The sequence below is a fragment of the Ascaphus truei genome, chromosome 12 (genome assembly GCF_040206685.1).
Source record: "Ascaphus truei isolate aAscTru1 chromosome 12, aAscTru1.hap1, whole genome shotgun sequence".
Lineage (NCBI taxonomy): Eukaryota > Metazoa > Chordata > Amphibia > Anura > Ascaphidae > Ascaphus > Ascaphus truei.
In genome coordinates, this window is record NC_134494.1 from 28,909,634 (window position 1) to 28,928,701 (window position 19,068).

Below are 19,068 nucleotides of genomic sequence, written 5' to 3' on the forward strand. Positions count from 1 at the left end.
CTGACTCAGAGTAAAGCTTAAATATGTTTCATCTTCTTCATTTCTGATCTGCAGCTGCCGGTACTCCTTCCGGGCATTGTCCAGCTCCAGCTGCAGCCGGACCTTATCACGGGCTGTGTGGTCCAATAATTTGCAGGCATCAGCCATTTTGACCTCATAGCGCTGTGTCAGGCCAGCCACTTGACAGACGGAAACCTTCTCTCTCTCCTCCTTTTTGGCAAGCTGTGTCTTGAGCTCAGCGATCTGCGCCTGCAGCGCTGTGAGCTGCTGAGATGTGTGTTCAGCTGCTAGCTTTAGCTCTTCCTCCAGCGAGGCTCTGGTTATGCTCAGTGTGGCCTTCAGCTCCTCATGCTGTTCTTTGGGGACACATTGGGTACTCAAATAATCTTGCATCATACTTATTTTGTAGGCAGTCTGGAAACTTTCTTCCTGCAGAACTCGCTGCTTTTCTTCAGCATTTACCCATTTCTCTTTGGTGTCCTGCAGATGTGTACGCAGTTCTCGCAGCTGACTCTGCAGCATATTTTCTGCTTGTGTGCGCCGCTCCAGGGAGACACGTTCTTCTTGCAGCACTCTCTCTGCATTCTGCAGTGCTGTCTGCACGTCTAACTTTTCCTGGGCCAACTGTTTCTTCTCCTCTCCTAATTCATGGAGCTTCTTATCTCCTTCACTGACTTGGACATAGAGATTCTTGCACTCCTGGGTTACCATTTCAAAACTGCTATTTAACCCTTCGAAGATCTCTCTCAAAGAACGTAGTTCTGTGTTGAAGTGGCAATTCTTCTCCTCAGAGGCTTCCAGTTTTGCGCCAACTTGAGCCATGAAACTCTGGTACTGCGCATTATCAGCATAGGCCTTCTCCAGCTTACTTGACAGGATTACCCTGTCCCTCTCCAACTGCTCTCTTTCTTTCTCCTGGAGAACACACTTAGCAATTGCTGAAGATAGACAGCTTTGTAGTGCAGTCTTGGCCTCTTGCTCCTTATCTAAACGTTCATAAAGACAATCAATCGCTTTCTGTGCGGCTTGAAGCGTCTGAGAAGGGGCATCTTTCTTTTCTTCCACTATTCTTGGGATACGTCTGTGAGTTGCCTTAAGCTGCAGCATATCTCTTTCATCAAATGCAGACTCTGAGGTTAAATTTTCAGTCTTAATTTCTTCTGCAACTTCCACAGTAATGCCTCCCTTCTTTTTCTTCTTCTTCCTTGCTTTGAGAAGTTCTGAAGAATCAGTGGTACTGTGTTCACATTTACTGCTCAAGACTGTTTGAGTGGGAGCCATAATTAAACCACACTTCCCAAGAAACCAGTAAAGTGGAAATGTGTTTTTAAAGCAGAAGCATTAGAATGAACAACAGGAATATTAGACACAGAGAGACACAAGATAGGAGAGCTGACCCTTTGAGACTTTAACATCAGTCACAGAGATTATAAATGCAAGGAAAAAACATAGACAGAGAAACCTGCAGTTATATCTGAATCTTTTAGGCATAAGGCGTAGGGATATCATACAGACAGAGAAAACCTGCAGTTACATCTAAATCTTTATGCATCAGGCGTAGGGATATCATATAGACAAAGAAAACCTGCAGTTGAATCTGAAACTTTTGATATCAGGCATAGAAATATCATAGACAGCAGGAAACGAATCCAGAGAAAACTTGTAGTTAGATCTGAAACTTTTGACATAGGAATATCAGACAGAGAACCCTGCAGTCAAATCTGAAACCTTTGATATCAGGCGTAGGGATATCATAAGTTGCAGAGAAACAAACTTTAGGGGAACTTGCAGGTAAACATGAAACCTTAGAACCAATCATATGAAAAACTATAGATGCAAGAAAATCAAAGCATGTAGCAACAAAATAATGGGAGCACTTTTGTCTTTTGAAATAAAGACCCTGTGAACAGCAGTAAATCAAGGTAACCGTCTTAAATAGAAATGTGAGTCTGAAAATCTGCAGTGGCCCACCCACAATGCAGAGACAATTCTTGTCCAGGTAATGAAAGTCTGAAAATGGCAAAAACAGGTACTGCAGGGAGGGTTTTTATTTTTTTTTTTTTTTTTTTTTTGTAAAAGGGAATTCTTCTCAGGGAGAAAGTGGCACAAAAAACCCTGCAGAAACCTTTGCAAAAATAAACATCTCAAAGAAAGCTGCAATAGTCGGTAGCAACAGTTCTAGTCTCAGAAAAAATGTTTTTTCGTTATGAACGCAATAATTCTTGCAGAACACTTAGCAGCAACAACAAAAAAAAACCTTTCAAAATCCCAACTTGGATTTCCAAAAAAGAAACGAAAGTACTTATCTTCAACCATGCGGATGTGGTCTGCTGCAGCAGGCAGGAAAAGGTGCAGGCAGAAGAAGAATCTGTTCCAGCGAGATCCAGAAGTGGCCTTTGCTTTCTGTCACGGGAGACTCCTGTGGCGGGTAGGATCTCGGTGGCCGGAACAGCACGAGCGTAGTAGGGGTCACAAGCAGAGGTCCAAGGCAGGCAGCAGGCAGCGAAGTCAGGTACAAGCAGGGGTCCGAGGCAGGCGGCAGGCAGCGACGTTAGGTACAAGCAGAGGTCGGCAACGAGGAGACTGGAACAGGACAGGCGGGGCAGGACAGGGACTAAGAACATGGAGCAGGGACTGAGACCGGGGAGCAGGAATAACCAGGGACAAGCCAGATTACTAGCAAGGACCTTTACTGTGAGCAGACTACAATACAGGTACAGGTACAGGAAACAGGTCAGGATCAAAGACAGGCATGAGCATACTGTAGGAGTCTGACTAGCAAGCAAAGGCAAAAGCAACAGACAGGAAGCAAGCTATAAAGGACAGAGACAGGAGCAACAAGAAGACAGACAGAGGAACCCAGAGCCAACAGAAGACAACAGCACACCCAGTGGACAAGGAAGCTATGGCTAGGCAGGAGGTCTAGGCAATCCTGACACTCTCTCCCCCTCTCCCACACTCCCACACACACTCTCGCATACACCGTCACACTCTAGCACACACACTGTCACACACACACACTGTCACACTCTCTCACACACACACACACACACACTGTCACACTCTCTCACACACACACTGTTACACTCTCACACACACAGTCACACTCTCACACACACACACACTGTCACACACACACTGTCACACTCTCACACACACACTGTCACACTCTCACACACACACTGTCACACTCTCACACACACACTGTCACACTCTCACACACACACTGTCACACTCTCACACACACACTGTCACACTCTCACACACACACTGTCACACTCTCACACACACACTGTCACACTCTCACACACACTGTCACACTCTCACACACACTGTCACACTCTCACACACTGTCACACTGTCACACTCTCACACACTGTCACACTGTCACACTCTCACACACTGTCACACTGTCACACTCTCACACACACACACTGTCACACTCTCACACACACACTCTCACACTCTCACACACACTGTCACACTCTCACACACACACTGTCACACTCTCACACACACACTGTCACACACTCACACACACTGTCACACTCACACACACTGTCACACTCACACACACTGTCACACTCACACACACTGTCACACTGTCACACTCTCACACACACACACACTGTCACACTCTCACACACACACTGTCACACTCACACACTCACACACACTGTCACACTCACACACACTGTCACACTCACACACACTGTCACACTCACACACACTGTCACACTCTCACACACTGTCACACTCTCACACACTGTCACACTCTCACACACTGTCACACTCACACATACTGTCACACTCACACACACTGTCACACTCACACACACTGTCACACACACACACACTGTCACACACACACACACACACACACACACACACACACACACACACACACACACACACACACACACACACACTCACACACTCACACACTCACACACACACACATACACTGTCACACTCTCACACACACACACTGTCACACTCACACACACTGTCACACTCACACACAGTCACACTGTCACACCCATATGCCTACCTGCGGCGGCTGCGGGTTCGGCGGAGGCGGCAGACTGTGAGCGGCTCTGAGGGGGGAGGGAGAGAGCCGGGTTGCCGGGGGAGCGAGGGGGGAGCAGGGGTGCAGCCGGGGTGCCGGGGGGAGCGAGGGGGGCAGCCGGGGGGGAGCGAGGGGGGGAGCCGGGGTGGTGCCGGGGGGAGCGAGGGGGGGAGCCGGGGGTGTGAGGGAGAGAGCCAGGTTGCCGAGGAGCCAGAGGGAGGGCCAGAGTGCCAGGGAGAGGCAAAGGCCCGCCCCCCGGATACTCCATCCAATCTCCTGCGGCCCGGCCTTCTAAAGCCCCGCCCCCCGGATACTCCATCCAATCCCCTGCGGCCCAGCCTTCTAAAGCCCCGCCCCCCAGCATTCTCCATCCAATCCCCTGCGGCCCGGCTCGTTTCTGCAGAAGCCCAACTCCTGGCAGTAAGAAAAAATACTTGCCTAGCTGCTCTGCATCCTCTTCCTCCCCGCCGCCGCGCACCGCCCCCCTCATCCCCGCGCACCGCTGCCGACACAAAAAACCGGGACAGTCAGGCAACCGGTACAGCACACGAAAAACTGGGACTGTCCCGGGAAAAACGGGACGAATGGTCACCCTACCTAAGCAGCCAAATTGGTGTTTTGCTTGGCTTCCCTGAGAGATTAACCTCTGAGAATGAAGTCCCAACACTGAGAACCTGACAATCTCTGAAGGTAAATGACGGGTCACAAGATTTCCCAACTTCATCAATGGTTATGGGATATTCTGGGATGACTGTTCTAATTGTGACTCCCATATTATTTACTAACCTAATTTTATCTTATTGCTACCTGAAATGCAATGAGAAATTATATTCTAAGAATATAGAATAAGGGAGTTTTCTTTACCAATAATTGGGGTCCCTGCTCAGCTAAAGTATGAGAGGGAGGGGTGCTATCTGAGATTATAATGTTGAACTTTAATACAGTAGGGCCCCGCTTTATGGTGCTCCACTTTACAGCGTTCCGCTCATACGGCTTTTCCCAATGTATATCCATATTCATTAGGTTCGGCGCTTGTTCCGTTTTTCTGGCGATTTTCAGCATGACGCGCTCAGCAGCAAAGTATCCATCTGTCACTAAACAAAAGGTTTAGTGCATGCGCAACTCCTTGTCGGATGCCATTTGTCAGCGAAACAGTCGGTTTACAGCTCTGCATCTGTTTTCAAAGGTACAGTATTGTAGGGCCCTGCTTTATGGCGGCGGCCTGGAACGGAACCCGCCATATGAGCGGGGCCCTACTGTACATTTCTTTTTAACTTTGCATCAGGAGTGGGTCTCTCTTGAGTGCATCTGATGGGATTCTGTATGTATCTTGTTTAGTCTAATCGTTTTCTTTAGCAACATGACATAAAAGGAGTGTTAATTCACAAATGCTATATTTATATTGCTTAATTAAAACCGCAGCCATTCTGTGAATGTGTTGGAGAAAACAGAAGAAATCACAATCTTCTGAAACATATGAACTTGCTAATAAAATGATAATCTAAGGCCCATATTCTGTAACGTGTGATAGTGCAGGTGACGTGCAACCGCAGGAGAAGTCCCATTTAATTTAATGGGGCTCTTCATGCAATAGTACGGAATCTGCTCAAAGGGCCTTGTCACGTATGGCACGCACGTGACCTGCATATGGGACAAGGTTTAGTACACAGCTATCTAGCTGACCCAATTCTCATCTTCCGCCATGGTCCCTCAAATTAATAATATCTCCCCTCAATCTGTCCCGATATACCATCTGTCACGAACAGCACACTTGTGAGTCTGTGACTAAGGCCTGGGACATAGTGCCTTTTAACCAGTGCTGAGGCGCGCTGAGGCTCAGGGAATGCGGTGCTTTCCCTGGCCTTACACAGCGCGCCATCAGGGGGCGGGACTGGGGTGGGCCAGTGACGTCACGGAGCTATTTCGCCCTCGTTGGGCGAACCGCTCACGTGACCGGCCCTGCGCACTGGCAAGCGGGGAAATTTCAAAACACCGTCAGACACACGCTTCCCCAAGCGTGCTGACGCGTGCGCGAGCCCCTGCTAAAGCCGCTCTCATTGCGGCTGCAGGGGCTCAGTGCCGAGCAGCAGCACGGCTCAGCACTTATGCGCTGACCATGTCCCAGGCCTTAGATATGCAACCAGGGCTAATACACACGGCAAAACTAGCTAACTCACCTTTCTCCTCCACAAGGTACTTCAAATGAGTTAATATTTACCCCTTACTTGATTGCAATAATACCTGCTTCCACCACACAAGAAATATGCAAATAGATCCATATTTTATCTGCCATGGTTTATTAAAGAAAAACGATACACTTATCTGTTGTAGCAAAATGTGCCTGAAAATGTACTTTACTCTATACAAAGCATGCAAACCGTTCATTCAGATCCCAAAGCATCACTTATATTAGTTTTATTTATATATATATATATATATATATATATATATATATATATATATATAAATCAGTGCTTAGGTTATAGAAAAAGATTATTACAAGAACATACAGTTATAATAAATGCAGAACAATTTCTTAAAATAAAAGATAAACCAAATCCCTATATAGTACGTTACCATATGTCCTAGATCCTGTTCCAGAGAAGTCACTGGAGTAGAAGAGAATTCACTTGATCTGATCCCAAAACACAGCTCTGTCGATTCTGATTTTCTTCTTACCTTAGTGAAATTTATGTACGGTTTCTTCCTCATTGAAACAACATAAGCCCACCTCTGTCGTAAATCAGCGAGGCTTACAGTTTTATGACTTAAGGAGAAAAAAAACTCCCTTCTTTGGATTCCAAAGTCTGACTCAATATATAAAAGGCCTCATATCTTATTTTTTTTTAATACTTAGACGTGAGTCATATCAATAGGTTCAGGTGAGTTTGCTGAATGTAACACTAATTTTGACCAGCTTCCTCCTAACTTTGAGCGACAAATGGATATCTGTCTCTTGCTACTTCCTAAACGTGAAGGGTTTGGCCTTATGGCATCCGTTTCCTTAGAAGATTACAAATATCTAAACGTTATTCTTCAGAATAGAGGATGTCACATAATATCCTCATTTTTAATAAAGCCCTCCAAGTAAGTGGTGACCGGTTTATCAAATTTCTCTAATGTGTCTGTGATATTTTAGAAATGTAAGGATTTCTTTGAGGCTGACAACCCAGGATCTGGCTATCGTCTTTAGCCTTCTAAACTATACATATGTCACGTTTTAGTAGGCCGTCAGTGATAGCCCTCCAACAAAGCCATCTTTGTAGATGAGCACAGACACAGGAAGGATCTTGACTTGTCATGAAAACAATGATTGTATTTTTAACACGAGTTCTAACCAACTGAACCATTAACCCCTGAAGTACCAAATTTGATTAAAATACTTAATATCCCTGTCATTTTTAATTACAGACCTTAATGTAAAAAATAGGTTTATATACATGTCAAAAATGATCTGTTAATAATCCCAGGAATAGAAAGAAATAAGTAAATTATCAATGCATCACCTGTTACAGGAATTTCCTGACCAGTAAAAATCCTAATGCCAATCATTACACATTGCTCTTCAGTAACCTAAATTTCCTGAGCCTCCTATTGTTATGTATTGATTTTCTTCAGTGAAGATGCTTTTCACTGATGATACAGTTTGACCAATTATAAGATGTAGGCAAATGGATGAAGTGCATCATCAGAAAAGGGGGAGATGGGGCTTCTTGTACCTGCTATAACTAATGTGCTCATCACATAGAGCTTTCATTGGGACTTGAAACAACCGTTCCAAGGTAAGACACACATTTGCAATAGAAGGATCGATGGCTTCTGCACACACATTTATTTTTATTTATTTTCCTCTGAGAGGTAATACATTGCGCAGTAAAATCATTTCCTCAAAGTTTATTTTCCTTGCATTGATTTAGCTCAATGAGCAAGCAATCGCCCGCCAATGAAACAAATCTTATAGTTTATTACAGCACTATTGATGCTGGAGATTCTTCACAGCCGTAAAGAGCTCAGACTCTGCATGTAGGTAACGGGTGCATTTAAAGGGTCATTGATTTGTGCTTTTTGATATGCAAAATGTCTGGCACAGTTGCTGAAAGGGTTGGGCGTTGCATTACATTGTAGAGGTGTGTGTGTGTGTGTGTATATATGTATGTGTATATATATATATATATATATATATATATATATATATATATATGTGTGTGTACAGTGTGTACATGTGTACAAACCCCCCCCCCCCCCCCCCCCCAGTGGGTTCAAGCCTGGGCGGTAATTGAGGAGTGATAGAACAAAAATAGAATAGGCGCCAGGAACTTGCAGCACTTTACTCTGGACCAGCATTATTACTCCTCAACAGGACGGGTAGTAGCATACATCCGTTTTTCACCGTCTTACAATCTTCCCATTGGTAGAAATCCATGTCTGATGCCAACTTAACCCAGAACATGGAACCCGCTCCCAGGACCTTGCATATCCCTGTAACAGGATTGCTTCCTTCACCAATGCAGATTCTAGCAGCTTAGGCCCCAACAGGTTCTCCTCCTAGGCATCTTCACTGGGAAGTCTGGGCATAGAGAAGCTTTCGTCCTTTCACCCCATATGGTGACAGAATGCCCCTCACTCCTGTACTATAGGGACTCTATTATTGTCCAGGCAGGGAAAGTTTGCTCAAGAATAACATAAACTGACTGCTCCTTACCCCACAGGCCAGGTAGACCTGGAGACCTCCTGATGTTAAGGATCTTTTCTGGGGCTGATGATATGGGGATAGAGTAGAGGTCTCCCTTATGGTATAAGACCCTGATTGTAGAGGTCTGAATAAAAGAAGTCTTATTCCCTCCTTTTTATATCAAAGGAGTGGCCTTTAATCTGCCCCAGGTAACTAGGCAGAACTAAAACTTGCAATATGTCAATCAACTAGATATGTAACGACTACCCCCCCACCCCCCCAGCAACTTCTAGACCAGAGGTGGGCAACCCAATCGCCACAAGTGGTGAATTGGCCATGAAAGTGCGGTGAATTTGAGTTTGTCAGCTACTGGACACGCATGTGTCCGGTATTACCACTGTCTAGGCGGGAAGCGTGGCTGCGAGTGTGGTGGCGGTGGTCGGTAGAAGCGTTTGTGCTGAGAGGCTGTGGACGGGAGCAGTGAGTAGGCGAGTGCTGAGTGAAAGAGAGGATGACCAATCAGAGAACGGCAGGGGCGGAGCCCACACACAGCCAGCGCCAGAGACTTCTGCAGGGACAGGTTCGGGTGCTGTCTGCAAGGAGATAAGTAAAGAAGAAACACAATTCGGGATGAGGAGATGATGATATGTGGGGAGGAAGGGGGGGGGGGAGAATTCTCAATTTTTACATGGTGTGGCGAATTTCACTACTCATTCACCACACCTGTGGCTACATTGAAAAATAGGATGCCCACCTATGTTTTAGACATTACCAGCCAGACATGTGCCTAAAAGTGCAACATTGTAATCACTAAAGGGAACTGACTCACATGTACAGCCTTGTGATAGCTGTTAACCTGGCACTGCCTGAAGCTACCAGGGCTGACATGCAGGACAGGGGAATAATTTAGCAGGGTGCATATATATATATATCTCTCTCTCTCAGATTGAAACTAGAGTTTAAAAAAAATATTTACAACAATGGAAAGAAATGTCTGAATTTCAGTTTTATGTTAAACGAGGAGATATTTTGAGTGCTAGCCTGTTCCACCGCTTGGTTTAAAATCTCAAAGCATCTAAAGATGAATAACTAGAGAAATGCAATGAGTTCATAATATATATTGTTGTGCAAGATAATGTAGTAGCTGTCTGAGCTCAGTCAAATATGTAGGAGAAAATACATCACCAACACGTGGATACAGGTATATTACATTATTAACAAGTGTAACCCTGCTTTCCCCCTCCCCCCAGACTCTACGGTGGTGTCTAGGGTGCATGAGGGCAGATTACATGAGGTGTGGTGCATACCTGTGAGGAACAGGAGGGCCTGAGCTTCCTGCGATGTTATTGGGGAGCCAGGACCGGGCTTCTGGGGTGGTAGCCTCCATGATCTCTTAGTGGTGCAGCGCCTCCATCTTCTATACTCCCAGGAATATGGGACAGGACCTGTATAGAAGAATCCCTTGGGTCCCAGGGTAATAGCTTCCAATTCACACACAGTCTTTGGTAACAAAGGATAGCCTCTTTTATTGACAGATCAGCAATCTCCCAACGGTAGTGGCTTCCAGTAGCTGCAACAACAACAGCAAAGACTTGCTAATTACGCCACTCTCCTTCCACACAGATAATTCCTCCTCTCCTTCCCTCCAAGTCTCTCATCCGACAGGATGGTCTGGGCTAGGGCTTCAATACCCCGTGGCCCACCCCCGAGGGTATCCTCGCGGTGGGGCTTGGATTCTCCCTATCACCCCAGGCAGTGGGGTGAGGGGCATTGGTCCAGGCTGAATCTCTCCACTCCTCTCTCTGCTCCCGCACGCTGCGCAGGTGAGACCGCGGTCTCCTCCAACTCCTCGGACCGATCCGCAGGACTCTTCGACTCACGGCATACTAACTCAACTGCAGACTCTCGGCATAACTACTGAACTGCAGACTCTCGGCATAACTACCACTACTCACAGGAGTGGGCTGCTAAATATAGAGCTAGCCCCACCTCTCGTGATGTCAGCAGAACCTCCCCTCTTGCTCACGCCTGCAGCAGAGTCCAGGCCTGCATCTACCACTCAGGGCAGGGCTATGAAAGGGGAAAACCCATGATGATTACTGGTGCCTGATCTTAACAGGACTTACCACAGTAGAAGGGAGACAGGTATAGCCCGTGCTGTTTACAGAGGGCTACACAAGCTTTCAGGCACTTGCCTCTCTTGATCAGGTCAGATGTACTGGCCGTGTTGAGATACTAGAAAAAGTGTGATGTTTGACACTGGTACAAGTATGCAGCCGTTTACGGGGTAATGCAGGGGTGCGCAAAGGTTTTTTTGGCTCGTGCTTCCCCCCCCGAGTGACCTGGCGTCAAATGATGCCTAGGGTCACGTGACGTCACTTGGCCCCGACGCAGTACGTCACATGACCCCGCATCACAGCAACGTGAGCAGAAGCCGTCTGAATCCAGGTAAGTACAGGTTGCAGAGGCCTTGCGTGGTCCCCTGGCATTTCATTTAAATGCCTCGGGGAAGAGCGCGTGGCCTCTGCAACCGTCCGCGCCCCTCCACAAAAATCCTGCACTCCCCCAGTTTGCGCACCGCTGGGGTACTGGATGGTAGGCTTTCGTTCATAACTGTGGACGTTTGGCTTGGATAATAAAATTTCTCATGATAACGATATTATTCAAATGTATCATATTTATCAAGATAAGTATCTGTTCAATTGGGGGGGGGGGTGGGGATAAATGCTTCTCCAACTGTTTATCATATCTTCATTGGGTGCAGAAAGAGGGGAACAATGGTGAAAGGGACATCAACATACAAAGACAACGTTTAATAAAAAAAACGAAATGCCTTACAAATTATTCTTTTTTTTTTTAATATCATTTTATGGCGTTTTTTTTTTAAATAAATTAGATTTTAAAATGTCCTACTTCTGCTGATCAGTGAACATCAGAGATGGAAGGAAACTGATTTAGAGGAAGGAGGCAAGCCGATCTGGGAAATGAGTGGGTAGAGGGTAAAGGGATCCCTTTAACATTGGCAGATCCGCCTTCTATGAGGATGCCTTGTTTTAAACTGCATGTCACATTCCCCCAATGTCCCTAAAATGTCATTGACTCCCATGGGTGACTGAGCGTTGTGTCCCGATTTAAAAAAAATAAAAAAAATAAGTCAATATTGATATTTTCTTTTAACATCGCAATTCCGGTCCAACGGTTGCTGACAGGTACACTTGTAAAATCCAATGTATAGGGATTCCTATATCCCAACAGTGGTTAACAATGGCCTTTACTTCAATAAGTCAGTAAGTTCTTTCCTGACAAATGTAAACAATCGTACCAAGATGAAAAGACCCCACAAGCGAGAGCCCTCCAGACCAGTGGTCTAAAATGAGTTGTAATAACATGAGCACAACTGGACAAATGTAGCAGCAAGGAAAAGGTGAGGGTATTGGGAAGGTGGTGGCGGGGGCATATTTTTGTAATGTGAGTGTCGCTCATGATAGATCAATGAAGGATAAAGCAGTGTGAAGTCAGCAGTGCTTGCCTAGCTAGATCTTGATTCTGCTGGGTGTCTCAGCTGAGTCCGTTGACCTACTTTTTTTGCTCTGACCTTGATTTGCTTGGAGGTGTTAGTGTACACATGATTAGCTTTACTGCATGATTAAGCCAATCATGTGATGAGAGGCTGCAAAGAATCAAAGATGGAACAAAACATGCTTTCTGCTGTCTCCTTCACTTGTGCTGGAACAAAAGAAAAGTGGGCATATTGCTGCCTTTTTAATAAGTCTTTTATGCTTGCTACAGTAGCTGTTAACGAATTGCATAGACTCCAAACTTCTATAATTACTAGGAGAGATGCCTGTGCGGTTAAATGTTAATTACGGAGGCTCTAAACCTAAAGTAGGTTTCGTTAATCAAGATCTATAGTATTTGTAGCCTTTTCATTTCCTGAAACAAAAGGTGCTATATAATCCTTGTGAATTCCCTTTCTGATAACATGTAAAGTTGTGAAGGCTGCTGTATGTGTACGAGTGGATAAAGATCCACGGAGGGTCGAAAAGTTGATCCTGGATTGTAAATAAATCTGAACGTTTGCATAGCCCATGTGAGTGCCATTTACTGTTCTACGCAAGTTGTATCTTGGTCCCGTATAAAAGGTTAGAGACATTTCTCTATGACCCAGAAAGCCTAAAATAGGGGTTTGAGTGTAATTCAGTGACAAGTTTTTTTTTTTTTTTTTTCTCTCTCTCAAAGAACTTGGTCAGGAAATGACCCATATTGCTTTCTTTCAAGTAGGCCCTTGAAGTATTTTGGCAGGTGTCCAAGGGCTATAATTGAAAAGATGTGTGTGTGTGTGTGTGTGTGTGTGTGTGTGTGTGTGTGTGTGTGTGTGTGTGTGTGTGTGTGTGTGTGTGTGTGTGTGTGTGTGTGTGTGTGTGTGTGTGTGTGTGTGTGTGTGTGTGTGTGTGTGTGTGTGTGTCCGTGTGTGTGTCCTGTTCTGTACTGCACTATTCCTAATTTTTAGGCCTGAAATACATATACCAATGATTTCACTTTTGGTCTTGGACTAAATTCTTTGATGTTTATCAATATTATTGAAGCATGCAACCAATTAGACACTATATTTGAGAGATCCTGAGACACGTTGATCTCCATATTCATTTTCTACAGACCGAAAGCGCCATTTTCGGCTGAATCTCCCTTAAATTCTCTGGGGCAAATGGTCAGAACGGTCACTTTTTGACGAATATAGAATAAGGTCCTTGGGCAAATACCTCTAATATCTGTTAGCTCTGGAGGATTATTATTATTAACCTTTTAGTATTTGAACTCCGCCTCTCCTGCTTCACATACTTTATCGTTGAATCCATCGACCAAAAAGGGTAGAAGAGGTACTTGGACCACAGCCTGGTGCTTCACACTGTGCTCATTTGCATGTCATTACCCAGAATCCCTTGCTGCAGGGGAAGCACTGTTTGCAAAGAGATAATGGTGAAAAGCAGGGTTGCAGACCTGTCTGAGACGTGTGAATGTGCTCACACGTGCTATTTGTATTTACTGTACACACAACTCATTGCAAACATTGTGTTTTATGTGATTTTTGCTGTTGGTCCCTTCATAGATTAGATCAGGGGGTGCTCAACTCCAGTCCTCAAGCCGCCCCAACAGGTGAGGTTTTCAGGATATCCCAGCTTCAGCACAGGTGGCTCAATCCGAGGCTCAGTTAAAGATTGAGCCTCGGATTGAGCCATCTGTGCGGAAGCAGGCAAAAATAGGAACAAGGCAGAGAGAGCACTGCCAAAAATGTAAGGCGGCGGCTCACATAAGTAAAATTAATAGAATTTTATTGGATCGCATAAGACCCTCGATACAAAAGTAATGCACCTACGCGTTTCATGCTAGCACTTTATCAAGGTGGGTGTGCTGAAGCAGGGATTGAATGAGCCACCTGTGCTGAAGCTGAGATATCCTGAAAACCTCACCTGTTGGGGGAGGGGGTTGGGCTTGAGAACTGGAATTTAGCACCCCTGGATAAGATGCATGTAACCAAGCTATTAAATATCTTGCATGCTGAAGCACCTGGTGACACATGGAAACGGAATTACATACATAACTGGGGTATGCCTGTATCAGAAAATCTGCTGAAAAGACCAAAACAGATTTGAAATCGATATGTAACGAACGGTAGGAGAGGAAAAACATGCATTGAAAAAAAGAAAAAATCATCTTTTTATGGGAAGGAATATCCACTGATGTTATGGTAGCAGTGACCATCTATTGGGTTATTTGTCATGTTACGGTGAGATGGCATAATCCAAGAAAAGAGTGGAAAAACCGATCACAGATAGCATTATGGTACCATTTTAACCCCTTCTTTGGCACTGGGTCTTGTAACATACATACAGGAACACCATCGTCCAATAAATATATTTAGTGATGGACTCCTGTATTCAACAGATGTTGGTTTATAATATATTTAGTACTTTGATATTCCAGACACATTAAGAAGTACTTGTACATGGAATTTGCAATAAAGTAAAGCCCTCTAATGTCAGTAAAGTTATTATTTTTGTTTTAATTCATTCCAAATGACAGAAATAAAATCATCCTGAAAAGGGTATGATATATGCGCTTATGAAATGGCTAGAATGGCATCTTTTTAAAGTACCACAGGTTTATAGTAGGTAAGTGCTTGATTTCTGCATGTCTAGCGCAGGTTTGCCTCCGGATAATTCAGAGTATACGAAGCAGTTATTACGGATGGGCACGTTCACAGGTTTCGAAAGCTGAACTTCACGGATGTGACGTTTTGATGCGTTTTCCGAGGCGAGCAGTTTGAGAATTCAACGTTCGATTCCGAGTCGGACTTCAGACCAATTTTATTTATTAATCTGAGCAAAAACCTATGAAAGGCTCATCTTTAGATTTCGTTTTATTAAAAATAAAATTGTAGAAGTTTTATAAAAAAGTGAAAATATTTTGGGGAAAAAAATTGACGTTCAGGAGGAGGAGCACATGCCCTAAATTTAAAAACAATAATATAAAAAATATTTAAAAAAAAAAAAATACAAAACCAATCGAGTTTTGTCATTATCAAAACACAACATACAGTAGTTTTAAAACCAAAGCACCAATGACAGTGGCAACCTGAGATGACCTTATCCTTTCACATAGCAATTTTGCTATGTAACCATTTGCCTGGTAGAAGTTGGCATCCCTGCTTTCTTACTCCAAAACTCTAAAACCTAAATGCGTTGTACTGTAAAGCACATTTTTTTAGTTATTTTTCAAACATTCATTTTCTATGTTAGGCATGTTTTTATGTATTTCTTCTTTTGTGCATCTGCTTATATCTGTCTAGATGCTTATATTAAATACAGTGGCCCCAGGCACTTCAAGTAGTCTAAAGGCATCATGAAAAATATTTCATTTTGCCACCTGTCTGATGGCAAGTCCTTTACGGGGTGATAATGAATGTATTGACCTTCAATGCGTAAAACTCCGTTACATGAACTTTACACTTTATGCCTAGTTCTGTTTGTCTTTTCAGTCGTTAAAAACAATATGGATACAAAGAAGTGTTTAGTCCGTGATTAGAACTTGTTTCATATATTGATATAGTACATGCTCCTGCATATTAATATATTAATACCAGTGATAGTAGATTCAAACCGCGCTCTTGCTTCCTAGCAGGATCTTGAAATAGATTAACTCTTCCCTCTTGCAGCTGATGTGGTGTGAAGGCACCCCTCCTCCACCGATACCGTCGTAGGATGGCTCCAAGCGTCAGGCGTCAATGAAAAAATAAACACAAAAGCGCACCAAGGGTCAAGATTTAATAAAACAATGTAGTAAAATAACAAGTAAAAACTTACATATAAGGATATATAAGTCCAGTAGAGCAGTGCATAGGCAACAGTCCAGGTGGAATCCTAGGCGCAGGGGGTAGGTGCTGAGGCTTACAGATCAGTCCCGCGCGCTGGGGCTGGCTTGCTCGGCACAACGTTGTTGTCACTTCCGGGTTGTAAGCCTCAGCACCTACCCCCTGCGCCTAGGATTCCACCTGGACTGTTGCCCCTGCACTGCTCTACTGGACTTATATATCCTTATATGTAAGTTTTTATTTGTTATTTTACTCAATTGTTTTATTAAATCATGACCCTTCCTTGATATTAATACCAGTGTTAAAATTCCTCTTGATAAAATGTCTATTGGACCTCCTGTATGTGCAAATGATGAATATGGAATGTTGAATGCGGCATATCTAAGGTTTGGTGATGATAAGATGTTTATATATGTTCATCAAACTGAACTTTTGATTTCGGTTTGTTTTGAAGGGTTTTTTTTGTTTGTTTTATATATTTAGTGTTCTCATTCTCAACGAGGTGTTCCATCATTTGTCTTGTGCCATTTGTAGTTCTACTTCCACACCTCCAATTTATAGATGGTAACTTTATCCTAAAATATGAAAACTAAACTAATTTCCACAGCACCTGCTTTCATAATGGGAAGTAAGTAATCAATGGGTCTCCTCAATGATCTTCCAGGTACTGCGGTTGGATTCCTGACGAAGTTTGTCTTATCAAACGAAACGCGTTGAATCCAGGAGGAGAGTGGAGGCCGTTACACTCGGTCAGAGCAGAGAGAACCCCGCCGAGTAGAGTTGCTGTTTCCAAGAGGCCGCAATAGGAAGCGGCACCATCCCGGCATCAGTGTTCATTTGACCCACGCAAGAGGGCCGGTGAGATCACCGTCGCTCCATTACTGTGGAGCACATTCTATGTGCCCTGTTTTATTGCAGTAATTGTAAGTGCGCATTTTGGAGGGTTTTTTTTTTTTAAACTAATATTCCATTAAACTGCGATCAGATAGTCTGCGCTATGGTTTCTCCCTCTCTTCTATTTTAAGTAAACCCACACAGCGCTCGATCCAAGATATCATCTTAGAAAAGCTCCATACACCTGATTCTTAGTGTGGCATGCTTGTTTTACTCATATCTATGGGAGTATAATGTTTGAAGATTCAAAGAACGATCTTTTCATTTGGTATTAGCATTACTACTCTATATCTTCCCTTTCATTGATTTTTTTACATATAATGTATCCCGCTCCCTCATCCTGTTCTACAACTAACTGCGGTTGCAAGCTTCTCTTTCACATTGCCCAAACAAATTTTCTGATTGCACCCTCCGATCTTAATTTTTCTTGGAAACCAGTCGCGCACCATCTTTCTCCAATGATGGTCATTTCTTCTTCTGCTATGTCTGGCCCTCTGCCATTTTAATTTCTCCCTTGCTATGTCATAGACTAAATATAGTATCTGATATACAGACATAGATAGATAGATAGACACTCGACCAGACTCCGATGAAATACACACAGCTCTGCACGGCTTAATGTCAAAATGTGATCTTTATCATCCAAAGTACAGAAACCAACATTTCGGTCCTCTCAGGGTCCTTCCTCATGGTTATATATGTAAAGTATTGGACCTCTAAGCACAAATAATAAGGGGGTGGGGGGGGACGGACAACATAGTGTAGATGGTTGTATGGTGGGATCAAAAAATAGTGCACTATAAATTGCACACTCACATTTGTGAGTTACCCTGCCATAATGCCCAGGGTGGTAGATCATAAGGAAGAAGTCTCTGTGGACATGGTGGGTAGAGCTCCTAAAACAAGGAGTACAACATAGCGTGATACTGACAGCTCGCTGATGATTACCTCTGAAGAAGCTACCTAGCGAAACCAGAAGGGTTAATTCCCTGGGCTGCCTGGTTCACATACTGCACACAGAACAGACTATACACCTGAGTCAGACACTTCCCACTGACGTCACCAGATGATACGGGATGGAGACTGAGAACATCCCATACGTGGTATCAGCGTTCAGAGTTGGAACAACACCAGCAAGCTGACTACAATCACAGAGAAAGACCATGCTGGGCGGTTCCCAGTACATGCTAGTGTTTGCAGAAATCCTGTGTGTTTAATTTTAATTGCACAATATAACCTTTTTTAGCAGTATCACGCTGTGTTGTACTACTTGTTTTAGGTGCTCTACCCACCATATACCCTGGGAGACTTCTCCCTTATCTACCACACTGGGCATTATTTGCAGGGTAATTTACAAATGTGTGTGTGTGTGTGCATCTCATAGTACACTATTTTTTCATCCATAAGACCATGTAGTGTACACTGTTGGTTTTCTTTCTCTTCCCTAGTTTTTGTGCTTTGTTCCTATACTTGAGCCTTATCAACTGTAAGGATCTTGTGTGGGGCCCTTGGAATTTGAACAACAACTTTATAGGGACAGATGAATCTCACCTGAACTTAGTATTAATTCCACTATATTATTTTTTGTGGTTTTGTGCATAGATATAGATATATAAAACAAAAATTATGTTGACCTTGTGATTGACTTTATAAATCAGGGTGGTCGTTCTGTTTTCACAGTACAAATCTAGGAATAGTTTGACCGCAGATGAGGGCATGAACATGGTTAGAAGGTGACTGGGTCTTCTAGCCTCCAAGAGGATTGTTTTAGCCAGGTGGCTCCTACTTCTCCAAGACGGCATCTTTCAGGTAAGACAATTAGCCATGAAGCCACAATGTCATTTTGTGTTGCATTGTATTCAGATTCACATTCCGTATGATGTGCAATTTCTTAATATTTTTCATATAAATAAAGACCAGATTCCCTCAAAATTTGAAGTAGCGCTCTACTTACAATGTTTCAGGTCTAGATTCAACCGTTCACCTGACCAAAGGTTCGATATGGACTTGAAACATTGTACTCCACTGTTCCAAAAATAAATGTAATCTGACTTAAAAATCATT

General features: G+C 43.8%; 1 protein-coding gene across 5 annotated transcripts in view; it reads left to right on the forward strand.

Annotated features, from left to right (window-relative positions):
* Window positions 1-19,068, forward strand: part of BMAL1 (basic helix-loop-helix ARNT like 1) — a 68,294-nt gene that overhangs the window by 16,923 nt on the left and 32,303 nt on the right. For 3 of the 5 annotated variants that reach the window (XM_075567158.1, XM_075567157.1, XM_075567162.1), the window contains exons 2-3: window positions 16,775-17,033; window positions 18,685-18,813. The gene's annotated coding sequence lies outside the window, so the exon portion shown is untranslated. The remainder of the gene's footprint in view (window positions 1-16,774; window positions 17,034-18,684; window positions 18,814-19,068) is intronic. The other 2 variants (XM_075567159.1, XM_075567161.1) reach the window with 2 other exon arrangements.